At 42.4% G+C, this 27,548-nt stretch overlaps 1 protein-coding gene across 4 annotated transcripts in view; it reads left to right on the top strand.

Moving 5' to 3' along the window:
* Nucleotides 1-27,548, top strand: part of TSC22D1 (TSC22 domain family member 1) — a 119,504-nt gene that overhangs the window by 43,383 nt on the left and 48,573 nt on the right. The window lies entirely within an intron of this gene.

The raw sequence follows: 27,548 nt of genomic DNA, 5'->3' as shown, positions 1-27,548 counted from the left end.
TAAACTCCACCAAAACCAGGACAAATTGATAAATAGAACCTTTAAAGTAACTTATTTCTGGCCTCCTGCACCATTACTGTGCTACATCTGTCTGCTTCTTAATGAATCTGCAGTAATGTTTAATGGCTCTGTCCCTGCAAGGAGCTGTGCTGTCGCTGCAACGGTGGCACTCCTTTGTCATTAGATATGGCTGTAGGAAGCTTCTTTGTGCCATCTGTCACTCCTATGTGCTGCTTTTTTGACTTGACCTGAATGCTCTTGCCCTGTCAAGGTTTAAATGCTGAGCACAGACTGATTAACAGGCATTAAGTCATTTAATTCTTTCATTTTTAAATAAAGTATTAACATAATTTTGGTAGCCTCTGATTTGCATTTTAAGGAAAAGAGATGGCTTATGTAAGCAGTATGGCTTTTTGATCTGCTAGTGGTGGTTGGTAGTTTGCAGTTCTGTGCTGAATCTGCTTGCTCATCGTAACTATTGCAATGAGGAAAAGCAGAAATTCCACTAATTTTAAAGACAAAACACTTGTTAATGTATATGCAGAAGTGTGCAAGCGTGGTTCGTAGTGAGTATTCATACATTTGTAGGGTTTTTTAGAGAAGGTTACAAAGCAGCTCAGTATTTATTTATCAAGTGTTGGCCTTGCCACTCCTATGGCTGAGTATCTCATACCTAAGCCAGCTCAGTGGAAATGAAATGGAGTGTTCAGACTTGAGGAAGGTGGAATGATGCCTGCTAGAAATGGTAACAAAATGAATTATGTGTGGCCTGGAGCTTGTTTCTTTAGCAGTTTATAAACTTCAAATGCAGCAGAGTGGGTATTTCTCAGTCGCAGCCGCAGCAGTCTGTAAGGTTGAAGGTCCCTCTGGGGGGGAGGTGGGGGAATGAAAGTATTGAAATCCTTCTGCGTTAGAAGTGGGTTTGAATGCTGAAGTGGCTCTTCTACTTGTATATTATATTTACAAGAGTATCAACTCAGGGTTTCTATTTTGAGGAGATGCTTTTGAATCCTGAAGCTACCTATATAAAGACTTTCATAAAGGATCTTTCCTTCCTCTAAGAACTCAAGAGGATTCGTTAATACCACTTTAATTTCCTGTTCATGGCAGGGCCAGCAGAGCAGCTAAACCTCTTGCTCCCTGCGGGGCTCAGCCAAGGACCATTCCTGCAGCACAGCCTGGCTCTGGGTGATGGCTGCTCCCTTCTCACCCTCACCTTTGGTCTTTGTGGACTAGTAGGTTCTCTCTAACACTGCAACCAACCCATGGGATCTCATGGGCCTCAGTTTTTACTTTATGAACTGATGTGCTCTCAAAAGGTGCGTTGGTGTGGCTTGGTAGACATAGAATTGTAGGAGTTGTTAAAGTTGGAGCAGACCTCTAAGATTACCAAGTCCAACTGTTGACCTGTCCCCACCATGCCCACTAACCCGTGTCCCTCAGTGCCACATACCACTCTTTTCTTGAAAACCTCCAGGGACAGTGACTCCACCACTTCCTTGGACTGGCTGTTGTATTTTGCACCCAAGTTCTCAGGTACCTGTTGGCCTGACACATTTGGTCAGCTCCTTCACCTAGATGCTTTGCTGATCATTCCTTCTGCCATGGCTGTTCTGGCATCTCAGCTGGAGATCCCAGGCCTCTTCTGTCTTCTTGTGGTGTGTTTCAGCTTCTGTTTCATATTAAGGTTTTTGTTTCAACGTGTCAGAGTAGAGATGGTGTGGTTAGAGCATGTGTAAGGACAAGCAAGACACAAGTTTCTAGGAGAGGCTTTCCGTGAGAGATCTTCTTAAAGATCACTCAGGGCTTGATACTGTAAACACAAGCACACCAGCTTCACCCTCCCCTCCCTGGCCATGAATTTTGTGTATGCAGGGCCATTATTCATTCCAGGAGGCCTGGAGGAGATGGGGAAGCTTATTGCTTGCAGATAGTGGGTAACATGCAGAAGTACATGCTTTCTGCTTTTACATGTGTGTCTTATTCTGCCTAATTGTGTCTTCTTAATTGCACTAACACAGGTCTAAGATTGGAGTTCTTGCTTCTTTACTGAAGCTTTGACTAGAGCTTATTTTGATGTTGTAGAAGCCAAATGAAAGTTGTTCTTACTAAAGTAGCTGCTAAGATAAATGAACTACGGTTCACTGAAGTTGACTCATTCATTGTCTTTTAAATTAAAACTGAAAGTATAAGCGAAACTAGGAAATGATCTTTGGGCCATAAAGACTTTGTTGTTGCATTTTATATATGTATAATTTGGACTAATTACCATGCTTGTGATTTTTATGTGAAAGGAGAAGCTACATGCAGAACAATTAAAAGGATGTTGCCCCAAGTATATGGGATGCTTGCTCTTGTTGCATTAGTTGTTTCTTTTGTGAGATGACTGATGAAATGAGAAGTTGGATTAGGGATTTTTAAGTTCATGTTTCTCTGATGAACAACATTAACTTCGGTGACATTTGCTTACTTCCTTTTATAATGCTTCATTCTGAGAATTTTAGGCCACGTATAACCGCTTTGTAAATCTTGAGGCATCTTCTTGAGAGGCTTCTTATCACACCTTCACGTTTTTCTGGGATATCCAAGTTCCTTCCTAACTGCATGTGCCAAAATTTGCCGAGTAGAACCAAGTGCATTACTATTTTGGCAACAGAATTGAACCTGTACAAATCAAACACGCTCGCTTTCAAATATTAAAATTACCCTTGAACCATCAGTATGTGAGCTGTTCTCTGCTGACACTGATGGCAGGGCCTTTGTTTTCCTCTTTTCTTACTGTTATATTGAAAAAGAATGTATTTGTGATGATTTCAAAGCCTCTTGTGATCTAAGTAAACATACATATGCATTGAAAAGGGTCTTGTAGCACTTCCTTCTGTATTCCTTGTGATCCCCGGGAAAGTTCAGAGATATCTTCATACTTCACGTTTTCGCATGCAAATACAGAATTGATGTGTGCACTGTTAAACAGGCTTAAGTCCCCTGTGACTCCAGGTGCTGTTATAATATATACTGTATATGTGTGTTTAGTACCTCTGTTGAAACACTGAGTGATCAATTCACTGTACTGGGAAATTCTTCTTTAACTAATGTACTGTATGTTGAGTAGACGTTCTAGGGGTGGCATAGTAGGCAGTTGTCTCTTCTGAGCCTTTGTCTAGTTCCAGTTCTTGCCATTAACCTATACCTTTTGAAACTTGAAAAGCCTTTCTCTTCCCTTTTTAAAAAGTGTAGGAATATTCTGTTTGGCTACCCACTTCCACTTGGTGGCTATGACAGTTCTTTGCCATTTTCCTCCTTCTAGCTCTGCTGTTGCAGTGTTGACTTTACCAATGAACTAGAACTTCCTCTCTCACGTTAGGTATGAAAACCACATTCTCTTAGCATTGTTTCTGTGAAGTTTCTAACCGGCCAGTGTTTGCAGAAAAGTGGCTTAAGTCTGTTGTGTATCCTCTTGCATCTCTTTGTGTGTGGTTCTTTGCAGTGCTTCTGTCTGCATTGAGCTGTAGGCTGCTAGTGGTGGTGTGATGCCACAGCTTCCCCAATCCTAGTTACAGGTGAAAAATCAGTAATGATGAGAGAAGGATCAATCCAAAAGAAAGGCAGTTTATATTGGAAATATTTGATGTAAGCTAAGCATATGGTTGTGTGGGTGGTGTCGACTTTCTGAAGCTCCATGCTTAAAAAACTTGCCTAACTAATATTTGGGTTAATCTCCAGCTAGTAGAGCATTCAATTCCAGACGCTTGGTAATCAGAATTTTTGCAGTCTCACCCACCACTCATCCAGATCAGTATCATTCATCTGTCTATTTTAAATGCCTCTCTCATGGAGTAGTTCTAAAATTACCCACTGTTTTGACCTGATGGTAACAGAAACACATGAGCTCCTCCTGCTGCTCTTCAGCCAGCAAATGGCTGCTTGCACCATTCATCAGTGATGGTACCTGTGCACAGAAATACAGGACATTTAACATCCTGGGTTGACTCCTGGTGTATATTTGACCTTTCCTTTGATGTGACTGATGGGGTTTCAATTTACCATTGCAGTGACAAAAACATATATTGTCTGATACATTGGATACTCAGCACCCCTCACCAAAATTAGGATGTTGACTCTCCTCCCTATGTAAGCCCTGTGAGAAACCAGCTTGTTCATTGTTCTCAGTGGATTTTACTAGAATTTCTTGAATGTAAGTGAAGGAAGGAATGTTGGAGTACAATTCAGTAACAGTAGCTGTCTTGCCAGTGTCTGTAAGTCAGTCAACATTGAAGTTGTAATAGAAATAAAAAATGAAAATGAATCTCTGCTCTTTAGAACAGAAATGTGGAAATGGAGAGGATAGGGAAGAGCCATCCTCCTTGCATTACTAGAGAAGGACAGTATTAGGGTTTCTGGAGAAAGTAAGATGTGGGAGGTAATGGAACGGTTTTTCACTTGTGACATAAGTGCTGCTGTGGTTCCTCTTTGTGTGTTCCTTTTCCATTTTCTGATTAATTTTTTTTTCTTTCCTTTGTGTGTGAAGAGATTTGCACCTTTGTAGCTGCTCTAACAGCTACAAAAGCAAGCAAGAGACCCCTCACTTTCTAGGTGTAAAATTTTACTTTGCTAATGCCTTTGATTTTGTTTCTTCTACCTTGTGTAGCTGCTGTATAATTAAAACTTCAGCTGTCATCTCCCATGCAACTCAAACCTCCCATCCTTTTAAATCTTTACTCCCAACCTTTAAAATGCTAGCAGTGAATGAGTTTTTGTGAGATGATTTAGATAACTTTTCAGAAGTCTAAGAACAAACAAACATCTGCCTAGTGTTAGTTCCATGTAATTCTGCTGTGAATTGTGAGTTAGAACAGTTCAAAACCATTTGTTTGCTGATACAGCACTGCACAATTAGTGCGTGGTACATAGTCCAGTTGCTTAGCAATAACGTTAACAGTCATGAGTGTTTATAAAGCAAATATAATGTGATATGTTTAACAAGGTATGTGGTGCTTTTGTATTGCTTAAGTGTCCAGATAACTGTTGGAAAACGTTTATTGGGATTACACATGGGCAAGCACCTGACGCTTAAGAGCAACAACTTGAGTAAGTAAATCCGATAGATGTGCTTGTGGTTTTTTCACCTCCCGCCCCCAACATAAGGCAAATGGTGAGCATGGTGATTTTCCAGACACACTAGCTTTGAACTTTGAAGTGTTACTTTCAGGAGTTTGATAAATGCTCTTGGAATAGCTTTGGATGTTCAGTCTGGGAACACTAAGAGTGGTGGGCTGTGTGATGAATAGGCTCATCTCCAGGCATGCACACGCACAAACCCAGAGGAATGGTGGTGGAAGGAATGATCCCACCCCCCATAAACTCATTTAAGGAAGGATCCCCCTGACCTGGTTCCCATCAAGGCTGTCCCTGGAGCTTGTGATTCCAGGCACCTGGGCAGCAGCCTCCTGATTTGATGAGTCCACAAGGCTCTCCTGGCCAACCTGCAGCCTGGGAAGGGCAGGTGAGGCCACACGGGACTTGCTGTGGGATGCAAGGAAGAATGTTTGGGACTACAGTCAAGTCAGTATGGGATACTTAGGGGAAGGACCACAGTGTCATGGGAAAGGGAAAGATCCAGGGTGATTTTGTGGGTAAGGAATAGCTGGCTTTCAGGGGAACAAAGTGTGGAATTTGTGCATGCAGTAACTGGGGACAAGAAGCGCCAGGGGCCACCTTGGCCTCGCTGTTGGGTCAGACTGTGGGGTGTGAAGTGGTGGTTGCCTTGCCTCTGTCAGGCTGCTAAGTTCAGCAGCTCCTAGCAAAGGGCTGTGAAGAGATGCTGAGGCTCCTTGAAAAGTCTCTCCTATTACATCTCAAAGTGAATGTTTGAGACCATTTACTTCAGAAGGTTCTGACTGTGGCTTTCCAATAGGCTATGCTTATGAAAAGCAGGGGAAGGATAAGAAGCTTGGTAGCAGTAATATAAATATTACACAAATAGAACAATGGAAAATGGCTTAAATGTAAAGATATGCAGCTGCTGTGGCTTTTGAGAAGTCAGCAGTATGAGGTGACATTGTTTACAACTGACTTTGTCTTCCAAATAATCTGTGTTCACAACTTGATTTAAAGTATCACTCTGGGTGTACTGTGTTCAGCAGCATTGTTTCTCTTCTGCTCCTCTCCTAAGTGGATGTTCGACCTGCTCAGGAGATATTTTTGGTACCATATTGTCACTTATGTGTTATTATTAAACTCATGTTTTTTTAGACTACTTAGGTAAAGGTCAAGGTCCCAGATTTGTGGGAGGCTACATGTAGTAAGTATGCAAACAAATGATGCTGTTGTGCTGCATGGAGCCTTGGATGTTTTGCTGCAAGGCTGTTTCCAGATGTTGCAGGTACTGTGTAAATAGGTTGCTATTGTATTTAACCATACTCTTGTCACCTTCAAGAAGTACTTCTTTACTTTAAAACATGGTCAGTTCTCTGGAGAAGCTCAAGGTGGATGCTAACACATTGTTTTGAAATCTCAACTATTTCAGATCCCCTCATGTAGGGGAAAAATGGGGAGCAGCACTGTTTGCTTCATGTGAGAGGAAAAACTTAAAGTCCTGAATGACTCATGCTATTTGGGGAATGGTATGCAGCCCAGTGACTGCATACTGATGTAGCACTAGAAAAGAGAGTTAAAGGTCTCTGATATCTTAATGTGCAGCGTGGAATAAATAAGTCAATGGGACATATAGAAGCTGAGAGGGATCCTGAATCTGGAAAGAATTGGCTTCAGATAAAATGTTTAGGGTGGAAGAATGTTTGCATGCCATATAAAAACGGAAGGGTCGTCTTCTGAATTTAAGAAAAAAATTAAATTGAATTTTGGAAATTGAAAGCCAACAGCCTTATCTTTAGTAAAAGAAAAACCCACATGTTTATTTCAGCAGAGAAGTCTTTTGAAAAGAATGTGCTTCACAAACCAAGTTTCCAAGGAGTCTGTAGACAAAACAGACTTCAGAGCTGGAATACACAAGATAGTGTGTAGTTATTGGGGCAGATGTGCATTGTCATTAAATTAATGTGAAGGGTTACATGAATCTTGGAAAAATCATTTTGAGTACTTAGACTGGCATTTGACCTTGTGTGACACAGTGAATTGTGAGTAAGGTGATGATGTGGTTCAGATGACCGGTGAAGCTGTGTGCCTTTGGAATATGGGGAGGATCTTTGAGTGCTTTGGGAAGGCCTTGATTCTAGATAGTAGTGAGCTATTGAAATAATTCTGATGGCCAATCTTGTATTGGTTTGCTGAGGATCTTAGGGGTACACATCCCTTTGGTCTTTCTGCACATTTTTTCTCTTTGGGTACATGGCACGTCTTGATTTGGTGGTGTTTCCTGGCTTGCTTAGCACTTGAATTGCTGAGATGAATCCTGCCTGTCCTTAGCAGTTGAACATTAGAGGATTAAATCTTTGGTTCAGAAGTCATTAGCTTCATCCTCTTCAACCACTAAGTACCTAAATAAATATTTTCCGTTGTATATTGTTATTTTCTACAAGATACAACTTGCCTTCTAAGGTATCTTAACATTTTAATCATCATTTAAAAAAAAAAAGTAAATCCCTTACCTGAATATTTAGATGAGGACCTTTTCTTTTTGTCAATGTTGTGTCTGCTTACTAATTACTTTAAAATACAAAACATCACAGTATGGGAACAATTGTCTGCAATGGTTCTGGATTCCATTCCATGATAATATTTTCCCTTCTGCTTGTTAAGATACCTGCATGTCTATTCCTGCCTTCACTGATGTTATATAAAAGCTATGGGTTCTTTCCTATTCTTGCTTGCCAAAAAGTCTTAAAGTAAATTAGCTGATGAAAATGTCTCTATTCTACTGATGCTGAGTCAGAAGTGTTTATTTAAAGATGATGAATTTAGTAATCATCAGACCATGTTTAAATCATCAGGAATGCTAATTATAGATAGGCTAACCTATATTTCTGAAACACTTAATGACCTGATGCCCAAATCCTTCCCTCTCCTGTTAATAAATGAATCAGTTTCAGTTGGAAATGGGTGACACTTATTCACACAAATTGTAGCAGTTATGTAGAAGAAAACATGAAACTTGTATCCCATGAAACATGGAGGAGAGAATCCAAATGAGATTCTTTAGAATAAGAAAAGGGGAAAAAACTTTGAGATTTTCTTTATGCTATAAACACAACTTTGAATATTTTGTGTTGATCGGTGCTTTCCTCAGTTTCGGTGTATTTTGCATGCTTTTACAGCTGTGCTTTCCCAACTTTGTTATCTTTTATCTTCTTAACACTAACAAAATCACAAAAATAATTAGTTAATCTGCGAGGATCGTAGTGCTTATTATAGTTATTGTAGTGAGAATCAAGTAATCGGGTAGCTAATAAGGAAAAAAACAATTAATTCGACATCTTATTTTCAGTAACTATAGTGCTGGTATCCATCACTTACTAACTAACTTTGCAGTGCAGTAAAGTCAGAGGTGAAGCTGTTTTAGAGAAGTCTTCAGTTTCTTTTGGGTGCGGAGTATGAGATGGTTTTTGAGGTGAAGCCTCTGAAATGCTGATCTCTTGCATTCCACTGTATATATCCTGTATATGGTCTGCATATTCTAAGTGTTTGTCTGGAAGATCCATTTTCTTAATGGTTGTGCAGTGTAATGATGATGTAATGGACTTGCATATTGGTGTGAAACTGCATTATTTTATTGAATATAGAAACATCTTGTGATTTTTGAGATGATTTTTGTTTTCAGAAAATGTCAGCGTCCCTGATTTTTGCTTTTATAACTGATGGCAACCTGGGTACTGCCTAATAACATTCTACGTTACATGTAGAATTACAAATACATTCATTCAAAAAAAAAAAAGTGTAAGAATTTTAATGTATCTGGCTAGGCTTGGTGCTGACTGTCCAACTAATCGTGCAGTGTGTGCTTTCAGAAACTGGCTGTCAATTCTAGCAAAAGGCCAGTTTAGTTGATTACGAAGCTGAACTGAAGTATTTTTTGATATGCTAACATTTCAACTGAATGGGCTTTTCCACATGAGGCAACCCGGTGGTAAATGAAATGTGGAGCAGGTGCAATCACTCTTTCTTCAGTCACTGTTAGTGTCTGTATCCAGGGTGTCTGTGCATGTTTTTAGATGAGTTTCTAAGCTGAAATGTGTGACAGGCTGTACAAGTACAGGCGAGCCCTAAGGTGAGGGGTCTGGAGCACAAGTCTTATGAGCAGCAGCTGAGGGAGCTGGGATTGTTTAGTCTGGAGGAGAGGAGGCTCAGAGGAGACCTCATTGCACTCTACAACTTCCTGAAGGGAGGCTGTGATGAGGAGGAGTTCGGCCTCTTCTCTCAGGCAACAAACAGAACCCAAGGAAATGGCCGCAAGTTGTACCAGAGAGTAGTAAGGCACTGGAATGGCTGCCCAGGGAGGTGGCGGAGTTGCCATCCCTGGTGGTGTTCAAGAGGCGTCTGGATGAGGAGCTGCGAGATTTGGTTTAGTGCTTGTGGTAACAATGGTGATGGGAGGACGGTTGGACTGGATGATCTTGTAGGTCCCTTCCAACCTTGTGATTCTGTGATTATGCAATGGGAAATTCTGTGGTTGTAATGGGGATAGGTTCAGTATGCCAGATGTATTGGTGAAAGGCAGGCCAGTACAGTCACTGTGGCCAATTCTATGTGCATTGCTGTGCCTCTCCTTTCCCTACCAACCTGTCCCCTTCACATACAATATGGCTTAAGGCTTACATGTAAGCGTTAAGACTTGCTTTGTGACAGTTCTAGCTTCTAAAATCTTCAGGAGAGAAATTGTGAGGGATGACTGTCCTGGAAAGAATGGATAAATTTGAGCTTTTCTTTAAATCCTTCCCATAATTCAAGAATCAAATTTACACAACTTTTCTGACTCCGAGTACGAGCTTTCTTTTCTAATGTTCATTTTAAATAAAATTAGTTTTTTATCTTGATTGGGGGGGGGGGGGAAATCCCAGCTCCCACCACCTGTTATTTAAGTCCCTTCCTGTTGTGTAAAATGTTTTTTTTTTCTTCTGTGACCTGAATCTCTCAGAACTTTGTGACAACAGAGGATTGTCACCTCATTAAACTTTTGCAGGGCTTTGGAGCCAGGACAGTCAGTGTTCGAGAACAAATGAGTCTGAGCATCAGAAGAATGTTTTGTGCCTGTGTACAGTACCAGTTCATTACTGCCAAGTTTAGGCAAGTGCTTATCTTTGGGCTATTCTTAACCTCTGCAAACATGTATTGCAAACATTTCTAGCAGGGCTTTAACCTTGCTGTAAAGAGTTCAGGCCAGGGTATGATTTCTGGCATTAAATGAAGCTCCGTCATAACTTTTCTGATTGTAGAATTACCAAAAGTGTGGAAACTTCAATCTTCTCTAACTCGTAAAAGTGGTAGGAAACTAGATTCAGTTAAGCAAGTGACTGTTGTATGTCCATGCAGGCAGGAGTGTGTGGTGTTCAAAAGGTAACTGCATCTTTGCACTGTAATAAACTGTTAATGGTGGCTTAATTAGGCAGCCTCAATCCAAACACTCGGTCTGAAGCAGCGGTTCTAGCAGGTGATGAACAAAGTAATCCCAAGTTGTGCAGCTGTTGAACTTTTTGAAAGTTCTGTAATGGCAAAATGACTGCTTTTGCAGAGCATGTAAGACTCATACAGATCTTGAATGTGAAGACCAAAGAAATCTAATTTGTGCCTGCTAAACAAAATTGTAATATTACCTATAGTTCTTTGTTAATCAGCCAGTGGGTTTTTATATGTTTAAATGAATTGTGTGTAGTATTAAGTCTGCAGTCTTTGAAGCATTAATCTTTTAGATATTAGTTTTTTATAAGATATCTTTTCCTGATTTGGACAGAGTCTTTTAGTGCTGCCTGCACTCCAGAAGCTGTGCCTGTTGCTTTCAAACAGGCGATTGGACCTTATTAGCACGATCCGATGCTGCAGTTATGTTGTTGGGTTTTTGAGGTCTCAGGGTTACTTGGAGCTGGAATTGAGTTGGATTTCCATTTGCAAGGCACGTGAGCAGAGCGTCACCTGGGGTGGTACTCCAACGTATGTTCTGTTTGATGGGTGTATTTGGTACTTGTTGTCATCTTTCACTTCAGTTTTGTCTGCGAAGCTCAAATCCCACTTGTGTCCTTCTGAAAAGCTTGCATGGGCTGAGCATCTTCTCTTCAACTGGTGACTCACCAGTGGAAGACCTAGGGAATGTGAGGCAGCCAGGAGAAAGCTGTGTATACTTTCTTTTTTCAGACTGTTACGATCTCTTAGCTTGAACTGGTTTAAGAAAGTGTGTGCCACATACTGAAGGCTGCTGCAGTTGGAGAGCTGAATTCGTGGCTTGGCTTCCACCCAGGAGTGCAAATGTCAAATAGGTGAAGTAATTTTTAAAATATGACTTTAATGTAAGGAGTGTTCTGAGGAGTTGCTTGCTGTACCTCTGAACTGCTTTTCATGAGCCATATGGTTTCTCCTGTGTCTTCATGTCTTGGAGCTGTAACATTTTGGGGACTGATTTCAAGTGTTTCTGACGGTTTTCTCTTTCAGTGGTTTCAGGAAATTGTTCTGTTCAGTTGGTGGGTGGCCTTTGCTCACCTAAACTACAAGGTCCAAACAAAGTTGTGACCCGTTTTCTCTTTGCACTTGAGCATTCCCAAGGATGTGTCTTTTAGATGGCACCTTCCCACTGTGGCAGTCTGCTGGGGCACTAGCACGTGTGAACTTTGTGTTGTCTGTTGAATTGCTTCAGAAAGCCACAAGCAACCAAAGAAACTCCAGAGAAACCTTCCAACCCAGCTTTTTCTTACTCTGTGGTTTGTAATGGTGCATGATTGTGCACTGAGTTGCACTTCACTAAGTGGTTTCCAAGGCTTCAGTGTTAGCTAATTTTCTTGGTAGCTTTCTTTAATTTGGCTTGCTGTGTCGTTACTGGCTCTCATACCTTAAAGCTGTACACTGCAGTTGTCCCACCTGTTTAGCCTATAGCAAAAGGCACTCTGTCAGTTAAGAATACTTGCTCTTCAGTATTCCTCTTACTGCAGCCCATATGTTCTTGTGTGTTCCAGTCAAGGTCTGTTTTCAGAATGTTCCTGTAACTTCACGTGAAGTGGACAGCAGTAGAGAGCTTGACTACTTGAGTAATTAAGGAAGCTAAGGCAGTTCTTTTAGAAGAATAAAATACTGCTGTAATAATTAAGATCATAAATGTTCTTGCTGGGAAAACTCATGGAGTCTGTGCAGTATTGAAACAACAGTAGACAAAGCTCTGGCTTAGCACAGTAACAAAAGATTCAAACTCTTGTGTCAAATCCTGTTATGACAGTTGATTCATTACTAAATTTGGAGCATAGATTTCATAAAACTCCTCTTTTTTATTGAGTTCAAAATCTTGTAGGGCCAAACTTTCTGCAGGACGCCATGTTCCATTGCATGTATAGGTGAGTCAATGGGGGAGGGTGTCCAGGAGCCCCAGAAAGTCAAGGTTTCATCACTTTCGTGTGTTTACCTCCACAATGTCCTCACACGTTTTGTGAACAGGATTCCTGATCTTTGGAATGGAGCCAGAACGATGAAGCTTGAGGTGATCCCAGACCTTTTCTGATGCTGCCTTGTTTTACAAGCTTTCACGCTGCTGGGCTAAGTAAACTAACAATAGTCTCCATTAATGCTTGACCTGGCAAAGTGTACGTTCTGCCTCTTCCGAGGGAAGGTCAGCTCCCTAACAAAACAGTGCTGACATCACTTTTGCACTAGTGATGCTTTTGGCAATTGAAGAACAAGTCTTTGCCATGTTGGCTGATGCTCTTTTAAAACAAACAAACAAACAAAAAAGCCCAAGTTGGGAGGAATCCAAACTCATCCAATCCAACAAAACTCAATACCCTCAAGTGTTCCGGTGTTTGTGAAGGAAGAACACAGAATACTACTCACCAGTATGGTGAAAATGATGGTGTGTAGAAGGGGAAACTATTCAGGAAAAAGCCAGCATGAATACTGATCTGAAGCAATTCTGGTATTCTGGCAGTAAACACCCAGATTTTAGGGAAGGTGAATTCCTGGCTTTTTTTGGTGTGCCAGACCCGTGTGTTTCCATCAGGTAGGTTCCACGTGAAGCTCTCTTCGCCGTGCTATCCCCGGCCCTAGGGGATGCGTAGGGAGGCCGCCGCCGGTCCCGGAGCGCCCCCTGGCGGCGCGGCGGACAGCGGGGATCGGCGGCGGCTTCTCTCCGGCTGCGGCCGCCAGGTGGCGGAGTGGGACCGCGGCCCGGCTGCGTGCGGGGAGCTGCGCCGGGAGCACGGCGATCCTTTGCCTCGGGCATCGCGGCCCCGAGCTGCGGAGCTTTGTCGAGGGAGCGCAAGCAGGGTAATCCTGCTTTACCGAAATGGTGCTCCTGTGGAAGTGGTGCCTTCAGGAATCGTGAGAAACTCTCCAATTCGAAGTTTTATGTGGTGTAAACTTAAGACCGCAGCTACAGCACAGCGGGTGTTCGGAGGAATGGCATTGTACAAGAGAAAATGAAGCCATAGGTTTCTTGGGGGGGAAAAAAATAGGCTGTGGAGCTCAGAAATCACAGCGTAAAGTGGGCAGAAAATACTGTGATTTTGCACGACTTGGGTTCTTGGTTTTAATGTTTTTACTAAGCCCAGCTTAGCAAGGAGCAGGTTGGGGAAAGGCCATTCTCCTTTGTGATCCTATAGGATGTCAGCCTGACAGGGTTCAGGAAGCACTGGGACAGTGCTCATACATAGGGTTGGAATTTTGGTCGCCTGGTGAGCAGCCAGGTTTTGGGCTCGGTGATCCTTGTGGGTCTGTCCAGCTCAAGACATCCTGTGATGCAAGCTCTGCTGGTGTATGGCACTGTGGTGTAACATTGCTTGAGGGGCATTTGAGCTTTTGGATGACTGCATATGTGTGCTTCTATGCAGTTAGTTGATAGAAGTAGGTGCTGGCTGCTTTAATGCTGTTGTTTTAGGCAGTAAATCTGTCTGTTTTGCACTTCTGTGCGATGATGGTGATTGTTTGACCTTATTAGGGATTGATTCTTCTCAGTCCTCCTTCAGGGTTTTCTGTTTAAATTTTATTTATGCCTGGCTTTTCCCTTTGAAGCTGCTCGGCATCGGACCTCCAGGAAGAGTGGTGCCTCCCCAAGCCCCCAGACCCCAACAGGAGGGAGGGAAGCAGCAGAGAGGGGGGCAGGCACTGCTCCGACAAGGCAGAGCTGGCTTATTTATAGCTCAGGCTGCAGTACCAGCAGCGTATTTGAACAGAATTCTCTTAGGTATGATACTGTTGAAGCAGTCTTAATTATTACTGCAGTTGAATAGCGCTCCCAAATGATATGATGCTTGGGGGAAAAATAGGTGAGTGATCTTATCTGTGCTGATACGGCTTTATTTCTCTTGTTTCAGGTTCCCGGCTGTAAGCAAGGAGGCTTTGCTGACATAGTGTGCTTGTAGAAGTGAATTACAGGATGTCAGGAGGCCTTTCGGGGGCTGCTCAGTGCAGGCAGAGCTCAGCTGTGCTGCAGTGAGACCAAGGGCTCGCTGGTTACATAAGCCCTGTGCGCTGCTGATTCCTGTTTTTGTGCCTTGTGCTGTATGGGGAGCATGAAAATATGCGCCTTACCTCTTTGGTTCTCCTCAAACATTGTGCACGTGGTCAAAGGGGATAGGTTCTTGTTTTAATGTTTAAAAGCTGTGTGGTTATTTTATGTGCTTAGTGAGATCAGAGGCAATTTGACTGTGCTACAAAATCCAGCTGGTGAAAAAGTAAAGCATAACACCCCCCCCCTCCACCAACCCCCCCCACCAAAAGCTGGCTTTGTACATTTTGTGGATTGTTCATCTGCAGCAAAAATAGATATTTTTTTCTTTGCTTTTTTTGGATGGTGATGTGTGATGTTCTGTAGGCAGCCAAGCTGTTACATAATGTGGGCCTCGAAGGAGAAAGCAGCAGCCACTTGCCATCAAAAACAGAGTGAGAATGGGTTTTATGGAATAGCATTTAGTTCTAGAAGAAGCTTTCTTTTAAACACATGAGCAGCAGGCTTTGACTGAAGGCTACCTGATTTCCTCTTAATTTGGGTTGACAAGGAAATAATTGAGACTAATGATGAAACAGAACAAAGACTACAAGTAGTTTGTTCAGATAGGTTTTGCTACTTGATTTAGCAAAGGTCTGGGTCTTTAAAAAACAGAATCCAGCTCTTTGGAGCACTTCTCTGAGACTGCTGTTGAGTTGAGCGTAAAAAAATCTGAGCCTGAAATGGCTTTGGGCTTAGGATAACAAGGAATTATTTTCTCCCCCTCTTGTTAACTTTGGCTTTTGTAAGAGTGTCAAATGGTTCTGTTCTTGCAGGCTCTGTGCCTCAACCCTTCACACAGTGGTTGTGTTTAAAAACAACAACAACAAAAACAAACATACAGAACAAAATTTTTCTCCATGCTCTGTGGAGATATCAGCAACTCAAGTGATTCACGCATGCTTGGTTTCCATTGCCCTCCCCTTTGCTCTTTGCCTTTTGCTTCCTTTGTGCTTGCAAGGTGACTGCTGAGTGTCTCCTGGGGTGGGAGGGAACACCTGGGAAATCCAGTAAGTGCCAGCCCACAAAATCTGGGGGGGGGGAAAGGGACATAGAGAAGAGAGTGGAGAAGTGGATGGGCTGACAGCCAGGAGAACAAAGCAGAGGAACAGCAAAGGTGTGACTTAGCTCCTTCCCAAAAAGGGCATCATCCTTAGTTACCTTGCAGAATGCCATTAGATACTGAACCTGATGGCTTTGCCTATTAGAGGTTTCACTTTATTCATTGATCGGATTTTTTTGGTATTAGTTTAAGAGCTTCCCATTCAGAGTTTGAATTACACTGGACAATGGGGGGGAAGGGAAGAGCTGCTTTATATGAGGGAAGGTTTTCTTTTTATTGGGCTGCTTCCATGTCTAGTGAGGAGAACAGCAGGAACAAGTACCTTAGGCTGGGCTCAGCCCTCTGGACATCCGACCTTGCCTGTGCTGAAGTAAGCTTTGGGAAACACTTAGTGATATTGGTATATTAATTTACTTTTTTCTTTTAACTATGGGCTTATCTGGTCCTTGACAGGACAAGGTGAAATGGTTTTAAACTGAGACAGGGGAGGTTTAGGTTAGGTATTAGGAGGAAGTTTTTCACTCAGAGGGTGGTGATGCACTGGAACAGGTTGCCCAAGGAGGTTGTGGATGCCCCATCCCTGGAGGCATTCAAGGCCAGGCTGGATGTGGCTCTGGGCAGCCTGGTCTGGTGGTTGGCGACCCTGCACATAGCAGGGGGTTGAAACTACATGATCATTGTGGTCCTTTTTAACCCAGGCCATTCCATGATTCTATGACCTTGACAAATCACCAAACTATTAAGGTTGGAAAAGACCTCTAAGATCATCCAGTCTGTCAGCTCACTAAACTGTGTTCCTAAGGGGGTCCTTTGGATGGACCAGACAGTGTAGCAGTTTAAAAAAAAAAAAAAAAAAAAAATCGATGGAGTTTTAGTAAAAACTAATTGGGTAATATTAATGTCAGTGTGTTTGGAAAGGCAGAGATGATTCAGTCACTTGTCAGATAATTGTAAGATAACCTTGAAATAGTCAACAGGCTTAATTTTACTCATACTTAATGTTTTGTTTCTGTTAACACGACAGCTTTGATTATAATTTTGTTTTTGCTCTTCTCTGCTGTTCTTTCTTCCTATTTTTCTACTTACCTTCTTTGGAATGTGGCTCTTAACTGTCCTGATAATCTTCTGACACAGATAAATATTAGTCTGTTGATATCAATATTTACTGAGCATACCTGCTGCTTGGCAGTGTGCAATGAATCTTTAATCAGATGTTGCATGCATTTAGCTGCAGACTGGGAAAGGGCAATTCCCCTGCCATGATGAGCATCCTTAGAAGAGAAGATTAGTCAGGGAGATGCCCTGAATGTTTCCTTCCTTATCTGCTTTTCTGTTTCCTCTTTCTAACCTCCTTCCCCCACCCTCTCCTTTCAAAAACATCTGATGTGCTCTGCAAGACTTTACCCTGACAGTGTAGATGGTGTAAGTGTGAGGAAGAGGAAACCAAACCTGCCTGGAATGAATAATGTTTATGTATTTGCTCTTTCCCTCTGTCAGCCTCTCATTTCTGCCTTCATTTCTGTCCCAACCATGTGGTACGTAGCACAAAATACTTTTGGTAGACTAGTTTTGCTATTGGATCCAGTACAAAGGAGAAGGCAAGAACACCTCAGCAGGAGAAGCTTTCATATGCAACAAATTCAAGCCCATTGAGAAATACAATAGTGGAATACACTGATGGAGCGAGAGGAAAAGAATGTTATTTAACTTGTCTTGTTAGCTATGTTCGTGTCTCTTACTAAAACATGGAGTTCAGCTTCTGTCAATAGAAAGCTTGTTGACATGAATGCCTGAGCAGATTGCCTCCTTGGCCTTAGATCTGTATGTATGTACCTACAGGGATCACTGCAGATGTTGAATGGGATATCGAACAGTTCAGCGAAGGAGAAAATAATGAACTTGGAAACAAGAGCTCTCAGTCCTTATAACTTGATAAATTGATATTCAGAAGCCAAAAGCACAGAGGCTTTTGGAATGCGTTTAGAACATATAATCCTTACGTCAGGTTTTATTTTTATTGAGTGTTATAAAATGATAGCCATTATTAACTTAAACCAGAATGCAGATGTGTTTGTAAGCTTCGTGTCTGCCTCCCCATGGAAACACCTGCTCTCTCCCTTCCTCCCCGTGGAATTAAGATGATGCTGTATTATGTGGAACTCACACAGTGCTGTTCTCTTGAAAATCCTTGTGCTTGCTGTACCTAAATAGGTTGTGATTATGAAAAGACAAGTGTAGGCTGGCTTTTAGCTTCTAATTGCTGCCCTGTGTAAGCCACCTCCACTGAAGGACAGCAGCTGCAGTGTTAAGCCCAGGTCTGCTGGTTTGGGGCTGACCTGCACCTCCTGGCTGCCAAAATAGGCTGTGGGGAGGGGTTTATGTGTGTGACTGTGCAGTGCTGGACAGCATGGGCAGATCTCTGAGAAGCATTTTGGGATGAGCTGTGCAAGCATCAGCCATTTCTGGTGGCTTAAGTAGAGCAATTCAGAGGTCCTGGCTGACATAACCTGAGGTATCAAAAGTATAATGGCTGAAGTGTGTTTTTAGGATTGGAGCACGAACTAAGGAGTCATAGCAGGCTTTCATGTTTCTGCTCACTTAGAAAAGGGCGACAGAGTAGCATACTTGTGTTTCTATTTAGCTCTCACTGTAAGACAGTGATGTCATGGTGCTGGGTAATGAATTGAAGCCCTGCTCTGCCAAGGGAAATTGCAGGGCTTTGGCAACCGCTTATCGTAGATTTAGTTTCTTAATCCTTCCTTTCCTATATTTTGCCTTTCCCAGAAAAATCTGAAGTTTTCAGAATTGTTCTATTTTTTTCCTGCTGTTGTATTAAATGTACTAAAAAATAACATCCCGTTACCTTTCTTTTCGGTATTTTTAGCCTGTAATTCCTTTATCCTCTTCACTCCCACATACAGTTCCTGACCCTTCTGCCTTTAATGCCTTGCTCTCCTTGCTATTTTCTCTGTCCACATTTTCTCCTTGTTCCTTCCCTGCTTCCGTTTGCCTTTTTATTTCTATTTTCTTGTCTTATGTCTTTCTTTAGTTCATTGGCATGTTTTTCTCATCTGTAGCTAGCTGTTTTTTTCTATTATACTATTACCTAATATTTAATTTCATCATAAATACAACCTTTCATTTTGCAGTCTCATTCATAACAGTGCATATAAAGATAATCTCTCATTCTCTGTGAGATGCAGTAATACCCTTGCAAATCTTCATGCATTCAGCTCCCCAGAATGACCTCCATGGAATCACAGATTTCCCAAATGGGAAGGGATCCATGAGGATCTTTGAGTCCAGCTCCTGTGTCCACACTAAAATCATAGCTTTTATTTATTTGCTTAGAGTAGTTTTCAAGTTTCTGTTTCAGCAGTGAGTTACACCCTTCTTCCTTCATGTGGTGCTTTGGTTGTGCTGCAGGAAGGCCTGATGCAACACCTGCACTGCTGCTGCCTGGGTTCCTGGGGGTGAAAGGCAGCACTTAACTCTAGTGAGCTTTATTTTAGCTGCATCTCACCTTGCAGAGCCTCTGCCCTAAATGAGGAAAGATCAGGATGGCAGAGTTTTGAGGAGAGGCTACTAACAGCTCCCTGCTTGTGAAGGCGGAGTGGCGAGATCCCCCCCCCTCTGGTCTCAGCAGCTTCTTGGGAATATCAGAGGTCACTCTGCAGCTGCTGAGCTTGCCATGCTGGAGGGAGATCACTGCTATAGGAACTTGTGCCTGTGTGGTGGCTCAGAGGTGATTGCTGCACTGCTTGGCCTTTGTAAGGTTGGCTTCTTGAAAATGTGTTGCCAACCTCCCAGAGCCTCAGCATTTGGTCCTGAACTGCTGTCTGAGCAGGGTCTGAAGGAAAGGGAAAGCCTTTGTCATGGAACTGTGGTGCTGTGAGTTCTAGCGAGTGATCAAGTAATGTCAGATCCGATTTAGTTTCACGAACCTCCTGGTATCCAGGAATATTTGTCATTGGTTACCACTAGCTCACATCTAGTGATGCATCTGGGTTAGAGGCTGCAAATGTTCTGGGTACTGAGATGCAACCTTTGCTTTCTCATAAATCAAAAAGCAAATATGCACATTTTGTTGGGGGATTGCCTACTTCAGCCTAGCTGGTATCCATAAATCCTTCATTATTGGTTTTGTATTCAGCTGATATAACATGCCAAATAAATTGACTATCCCCTGCAGCAAAAAGTGCTGTGTCAGTCTGTTAATCAGGGTCCTTGTTAATCAGAGATGCTGCTGGCTTGAGTTTCACGGGTGCCAGGGACAGCTGATCTGGGCTAGATGGGGTTTGATAAAAATATAAAGCATGCCTAGCAGAGCAGATGAATTCTGTGCTATTGTAATGCTCATCTTTAACTCAAAGCCTTACCTTATCACTTGGTGGCTATCAAGGAGTTAGAAGACTATTACTAAGATCCACAGCTGGGATGTTAATAGCCAAAGATACAGTTCTTTGGGGGAGAAGGGCTGCTTAGTGGTGAACTAAAATAAGTCTCTTTCTCTAACTGCAGTTTATAACATCAGCTCAAAACGCCAGGATAGCAAAAGTGCAGCCATGACTGCTGCTGCTGGCATTTGGAACGAGGCACTGCCCAGACTTGGCATCCACATGCTTGTCTTTCACTTCAGTGCCAATGTACAGCCTCTTGTGCTTTTTCAGTTCTTCTCATCAGCTTCATTTCCCTTGATATTTCTGCATGCATCTCTTCACTGCTGGGTACTAATGAATGTTTTCTGAAGTCAGGTTTGTTTGTGTGCTGCTGTGTCTGCTGAGCAGCCTTGCGGAACACACCGTGCTGAAGTGCACCATGAGAATTGATTGAGGTGTGTAGTGGGAACCAAGCATAAAAAAATGCATAAATTGTGATGCAAATGGTATCTAGAACACCTCTTACAACAGCAAGCACTGCAAGTTCATTGCGTTATGTTTTTCTAACTTCTATAATAGTGTTGTCTGGAAACTGTTGTAATCACACAACAGACTTTGGAGATCCTAAATAGTGGCTTCTATCAGTCTTCCATCACTGTTTTTATAATCATTAAAACTCTCAAATATATTAAGGATTGTAGGTTTGCAATTGTAAAACTTTGAGAAGAGCTGGAATGCTTTGTTAGGTGTACGTTCTGCTTGAACAAGCACCAGTGTTCACATCAGAATTTGCAAACTTTTACTGTAGTGCTGCAGTGTAAAGATTAGTTGGCTTTTATTCAGTTAGTTAGTTTTGCATTTTTACCTATGGTAAAGTCTGGATTACTTGGGCTGTCTCAAAGCACTCCCTGGTACATGGAAGACAAACCAAACCTGCACAGTGTTTACTCCCTGGCATGGGGCAGCTAACTCGCTGATGTGTGACGCGCGCAGGGATCGGCGCTGGAGTGCTGAACTTCATTCAGACTGACATAAACGATAAATGCTGCTGGCTGAAGGCCAGATTAATTCACTTAGGTTGAATCCAAACTGAGGCTGCTGTATTTTTTTTTTTTTTTTAAAGCAAAACTGTTGAGTACAGCAAGCGAAATACCTTAATGCTCTGCCTTCTCCCCTTTGGGTATTGCAGCTACTGGGGGGAGACTGGGTACCCTGATGCGATCACGCATGAAATCTTGTTGTTTTTTGTTTCATTAAATGCTAAAACTTATCCATATCTGACATCCTGGTGTACCCACAGTGATAATTCATCTGTGCGCAATCTGTCACTTTATATAACAGCCAGAATGGTTCAGGACAAAGGAAAGAAAGCATAGCTTGGTGCTGAATTCTTGAATGTGACAGGAGAAGAAAGAAGATCCTTGTACTTTGGGCTTTTTTTTTTTTCAGTTGCAGCTAGAGGCTATTTTTCAAAGCAGTAAAAATGTTCCGTCACTTAGTTAATCCGGTTGACTTACAATTTCTTTGTGGTTTCTATTACCTGTAAGTTGTTGACCTGCACGTAACTGAGCAATATTTTTAATTAGTTGTGTAACCAGAATCGGGAAATTTATGGGAACGATTGCAAGAGAAATCAGTTATTGGAATACCTCCCTCTGAAGCAGTTATGTTTTAAAATTTAATTTGGTCTCAGTCCAGTAACTGACAAAGCAAATCCTTTGCTATTTTTCATGAAGGTGATGAATCGAACCGATAAAACTCCTTTGGGTCACAAACGCCCCGAATAAAAAGGTGATGCCTTGGGATGATGAATTTGTGCTTTTGAATCGGGAATGAAGAAACAATTTTATTTGTAACAACTGGAGAATTAGTATCAAATGGAGCTTGTGAGTGCTGCCGTGCTGTGAAGTTGTCAGCACAAATGGGGCTGAAGCATGAGGGAAGGCACGCAGCATTGTCAGAGTTGGAGCTGCCTGTGGCTCCTCTTTGTGAGCCCAGCAGCACAGCTGCTTTTCTGCTGGACAAAGCAGCTGAATTTATTCAGTAGTCCTGCATCGTATGTGTGCATATCTTATATTCTTATAAATATATATTATCTATAGATAAAAAGTTGTATATTTATGTGTGTATCTAACATCTGTTTCACCTCTTTTCAAACTGACTCTGCCATGACTTTTAATAATCAGAGCAAATTTTAACATAAGCTCACAAGGAGGAGGAGGACGATGAAAAGATGACTTTTATAGTATCCTTTTATTTGTGTGGGCATTAGATGATAGTACATATGGCTGTTTATATTACATGAATTATATTTAGCATGTAAAGGTTGGTCTCTGATCAATGGATTTTTCAGAGCTAACGTGTCAAGATCCTTCTGGCTACCGAGGAAACACAGGTTTGTGTCAGAGCTGCAGAGAAGCTAAGCAGTGTCTAGGTGAGATGTGCATGACTTCTTGGACCTGGTTTGTAGTGGTCTTGTGGAGCTCCTGTTCAAAAAACATCTTAGAATAGAAAAGGGAGAAGCAGAGACCGTTCAAGAAAAAGGCTAAGAACACTCTGCGTTCATCTCTGTTCCATGCCAGCATACTTGTAATGCGTATTTCTTTGCTTAGACATTCTGAAGAACATCTGTGACCACAGTGCTTATAGAGATGGGCTGTGTTCCTTGCTGGTATCAACAGTACAACTTTAGAGAGAGGAATGCAGGCAGCACAGATGGCAAGAAGAGTGTTGAAGTTTGTAAGAAGGGCAGCTTGGAATCTGAAACGTTTGGGTCTTGGTGTAGTTCTGTGGGGTATGGCTTCAGCCAAGCCTGCCTGCCTCTGATGGCAATCCTACTGTAAGCTCTGTGGGTCACAGAATTGGGAAGGGAGGCTGTAGGATAATTGCTCAGGGATGTGGTGGATGCCACATAGATTAATTAAAGCTGGAGAAGACCTCTAAGATTATCTAGTCCAATTGTGCACCTACCACCGATATTGCCCACTAATCTATGGTCCTTAGTCACATCCCTGGAGGCACTCAGCATCAAACTGGAGCAACCTGATCTAGCTGTTTATTGCAGGGGATTGGACTAGATGACCTTCAAGGATCCCTTTGAACTTGAACAATCCTATGATTCTATTCTATTCAGCTTGATGTTTCAGCTCATTAAAGAAAGAAATACTTCATCTTGATTATTGAAGTAATTCAGCAGTCCTAAGTCAGACTTTCTCATCCTTGTAGTTGTTGATGTCAATCATTGTTGACTCCTTTGTTTCCAGTTTACTGCTGAAAGTCCAGCTACTTCTAAAAGTTATTCCATCTCTTTTTTTTTTTTATGCACTTGTATCACGTTAGTTTTCATTTGAAGCTTTTGAAGGTAGATTTGTGCTTTCAAAGCAAGCAGCATTTTGGTAGTGCCTTTATACCTTACTGCTGCTTCTCTAGGCATCGAGGTACAATGCTCTGCAATCTGACTGACCCTACCAAATTGGGTTTTAGTGGGAGTGCAAGGAGGAAGCTCAAGTTTGCCATGGCTGTTCCCATTTAAGTGCTGTGGTGAGGGAGACAGACTTGGTGTAATGAGAGAAAAACAAATATTTTGAAGTGTGACTTGCCTATTTCAATCTGCTTGGTGTACTTTGAAAGAAACATGATGCCCTGTCTTTACAAGCAAGGCTTACCAGGTTCTGGGAAGACCAATTAGAAATATTCTGCACTGTTTCACACGACAGCTCTGATGCCAGTTTAACTTATCTGAGCTCTCTTTTGGCTTTGGGAACAAGCAGTTAATCCTCCCTCTGGCCGGACCAAGGTGTTATTTCTGTTGATTTGCTTCCTTTCTGGTTCCTAGCCAAAATACTGCCTTTTCATGATGATGGTTTTGTTGGTGCAGATAAGTTGGGTTGGGCTTCCCCCTTCCTGCAGTTCCCTCCCCTGAGCCGGGTTAGATTTTGTCTTTACCATGTAATACCTGGGTCTGTTGCCATCAGTCATCTCTTTAAAGTGTCACAGCAAGGCAGAGCAGAAGTGCAGCTAAATAACAGATAGCCATGCTCTGAGCCAATGTGCTTGGCCCTTCCTTTTAGTTTTTTTTTTGCAATTTAGTCTTACAAAACCTATTGGAAACGCATCTGATACTGATTTAGCAATCAGAGGTGAGCTCAAGTAACACTTGCAAGGTTTGATTTCTGGTGTTGCCCTTCCATTTTTGTGACTTCCATCTGATTGAGGTGTGTAACATCAATGCCCACTGTCCCTGTGCAGTCAGGGTTCTTGCTGTCGTGCCTTCAGTAGCCTGTGACCTCTGCATGGAGGGTAATTTCTGTCAGTAAACTTGTTTGCAGCGCGAGCTTTCACTGTGATGGAGGATGGAGAATGCTAAATGTCCCTGATCAGTGCAGGGGAGTTGGATGGCTTTCAGAGGTCCCTGGAAGGATTCTTTGACTATGAATCAGGGTTAGATGGTGGTAGGTAGGTGCAAGTAAGTTTGTAGTCAGCTTGGTGTTACATTTGTGCTAGAAGGCACTAACGTTTCTTACCGTGGTGTATTTCTGTGAGGAGGAATATACAGTATCAGTTGTGTCCAGGTCTGGAGCCTCCAGTACAAGGAAGTCAGAGCTGCTGGGGAGGGTCCAGAGGAGAGCCATGAAGATGATGATCAGGGGACTGGAGCACCTCCCCTGTGACGACAGGCTGAGGGAGCTGGGCTTGTTCAGCCTGGAGAAAAGAAGGCTGCGGGGTGACCTCATTGCAGCCTTTCAGAACCTACAGGGAGCCTACAAACAGGAGACGAATCAACTTTTTGAAAGGATAGATAACAGCAGGACAAGGGAAATGGTTTTAAGTTGAAGGAGGGAAGATTTAGGTTGGATGTTCTGTACAGAGAGTGTGAGGTGCTGGAACAGGCTGCCCAGAGAGGTTGTGGATGCTCTGTCCCTGGAGGTGTTCAAGGCCAGGTTGGATGGGGCCCTGGGCAGCCTGGTCTAGTATTAAATGTGGAGGTTGGTGGCCCTGCCTGTGGCAGGGGGTTGGAGATCCATGATTCTTGAAGTCCTTTCCAACTCTGGCCATTCTGTGATTCAGTTGAGTGTTGGAAGTGATACACAGCTTGGCCCAACTGATGAGTCATCTTTATCTGGTCTGCAGAAGATCAGTCACATCGTGTCTGTAATTGTCATCGATAGTGCTTGTGGTGATAACAGCAGGGCCTGAGTAATACATTTTTTTGGAGGGGCTGACCCAGTACTATTAGTTCCGTGACTAATTACCGTTGTCATTAAGTGCTGGATCTTTGAGAAATAGTGTAGCTCAGCTCTTTCTCTAAGCAGCGTTAGCAACCTGTAGCAGTTACCATCTGCTTTACGGAATGTGGGAGCTGGCTGCATTAGAGAAATTGGCACTGCTGCAAGCAGATGCGTTGCTCTGAGATGTGAAAACCTAATCGAGAAGATTTTAATCGCTCTTGATGCTTTATGTAACAATATCACGTGATCTCGAGATCTGCGGTGTCGTCACCATTGCCCTTCTTGTTTTTGTTGATCGTGACCAACCACTGTTAAACTGTGCCAACTTTGAATAGAAGCAGGTGGATAATCTTTAACGGGCAAGGCTTTGTGATTCTTGAAAGTGCTGCAGAGCTCAGCACTCGCGGTTAATAGTGGAATGCTAATGCTAATCTCATGGCTGCCAAGGATTGAAAGGTATTTCTTCAGGCTGTGGCTCTGGGAAAGCTAATCAGCAGGTACTAAATAGATACATCAATGAAAGTGACATTTCTCCAGAAACGGGGCTGTGGCAGAATAACCATGAAAGTGTTGTTTTTGGAACTACAGCAGCACCTAAAGAGGTATTTATGATGTTTTTAGATGCTTGGTTTACTTGTCTCTCTTTTATTATTTCAGTGGTTTCTTAAGCTATTTTGTTTGAGCAAGTATGTAGAAATGCTTCTTCTAAACTTTAGGTTAGACTTTAACAAGTTTGGCACTTGTTAAAACCATTTCCAACTACATTAATGGTTGAGAGAACTGTGCCATATAGAGTGGCTTACTTATTTACCAGCCTTGAAAAATCTTTACTGTCACATACTCCAAGTTTAGTTGTCAGCCTTCTTAAATGCTTGGAAAGGTGATGAAATGCAGCTTGCCCTTCTGCAGGTGACATTTGTTAACCTTCTTTTGCACGTAATGAAATGTGCAGTGCATGTTTTATTTTGATTTAATGCCTTTCTAGCATTTAAAAGAACTATCACCTAACTCGGTGAATGGGAAGAGCTGCTTTACGCTGCTGATTTAAAATACATTTTGCTGGAAAAATACCTCACTTTGCACATTGTACAGTTGTGTGCACAAAAGGCAAACAGCCTGTGGTGGGAGGAAATGCAGAATGTGTCCCTCATAGCTTCAGACCTCCGAACTGGTGCTCTTGTTGTGCCACACCTTGCTCTCAGAAACCTTTGACGGATAGTTAATGTGTTTCGCCTTGTCACGCTGTTTGTGTGAGTGCCTGCAGAGAATGGCTTTCCTCTGTGAATCCTGCCTTCTTAAAAAATAGACATTCATACCTTGGAAAGCCTCCTTTTTAAGTTCTAATTCTTTACTGTGGCTGACAGTTTCTGAAAATATGCATGAGCTTTCAAATGAATGTTCAGCTATGCTACATTAATTCATCTGGATGCCTGTGGAACCAGTGTAATGGAAATCTTTTATAATAGCAATTGAAAATAATGACAAGTCTTTTATAGTTGAGCAGTGTGTGTATGCAGCCATAACCTCTGTCACTGTGTTACCGAACAAGAAATCTAGTACTGAGAAGGTGGTTTCCTACCAGAAGTCATTGTATCACACAGTGCGTAGTGAAAACGTGTGATAGCCAGACTGGATGTGGCTCTGGACAGCCTGGTCTAGCAGTTGGCAACCCTGCCCATGGCAGTGGGGTTGAAACTAGATGATCATCGTGGTCCTTTTCAATCCAGGCCATTCTGTGATTCTATAGGGTAGAATAGAAGGGTGTGATTTTTGTGTTTTAGCTTTTCTGTGTTGTTGGAGTGTTTTACTCTACCTAATTTTCACTGATAGAGATAGCAGTATGCTGTAACATCTCTGAAGCATACTGGCTTCATACAGGGACTTTTGATGCTCTGTTATTTTTCAGCAAGCCATTTCCTGTTTGCTTCTCACGCTGTTGTTGACTTTATTTCTCTTGCAGAGGTGCTCTGATTGTTTTTCTGGGTAAGACTATGACTGTCACCATGGGTTGCAAATGAAGGAAAAACTCTAACCACTTTTGCAGCTGTTCTTGGCTAATATTGCCAAGTACGGTTACTTTCCTTCCTAGACTGAGCCTACTGAATGTGTAGGCCAAATCCAAGGAAGCATTTGGCCTTCTCCAAGTTACACACAGCAACTTCTGGGAGGCTGAGGTTGTGTGCACCTTGCTAAGGAAGAACAACGAATCCCAGGTCTTATTTTGAGTTCTCAGGGTGCAACACTCAGTG

This window comes from Phasianus colchicus, chromosome 1 (assembly GCF_987193195.1).
Source record: "Phasianus colchicus chromosome 1, bPhaCol1.hap1.1, whole genome shotgun sequence".
NCBI classification, from domain to species: domain Eukaryota; kingdom Metazoa; phylum Chordata; class Aves; order Galliformes; family Phasianidae; genus Phasianus; species Phasianus colchicus.
This window is presented reverse-complemented; position numbering and strand designations above follow the sequence as displayed.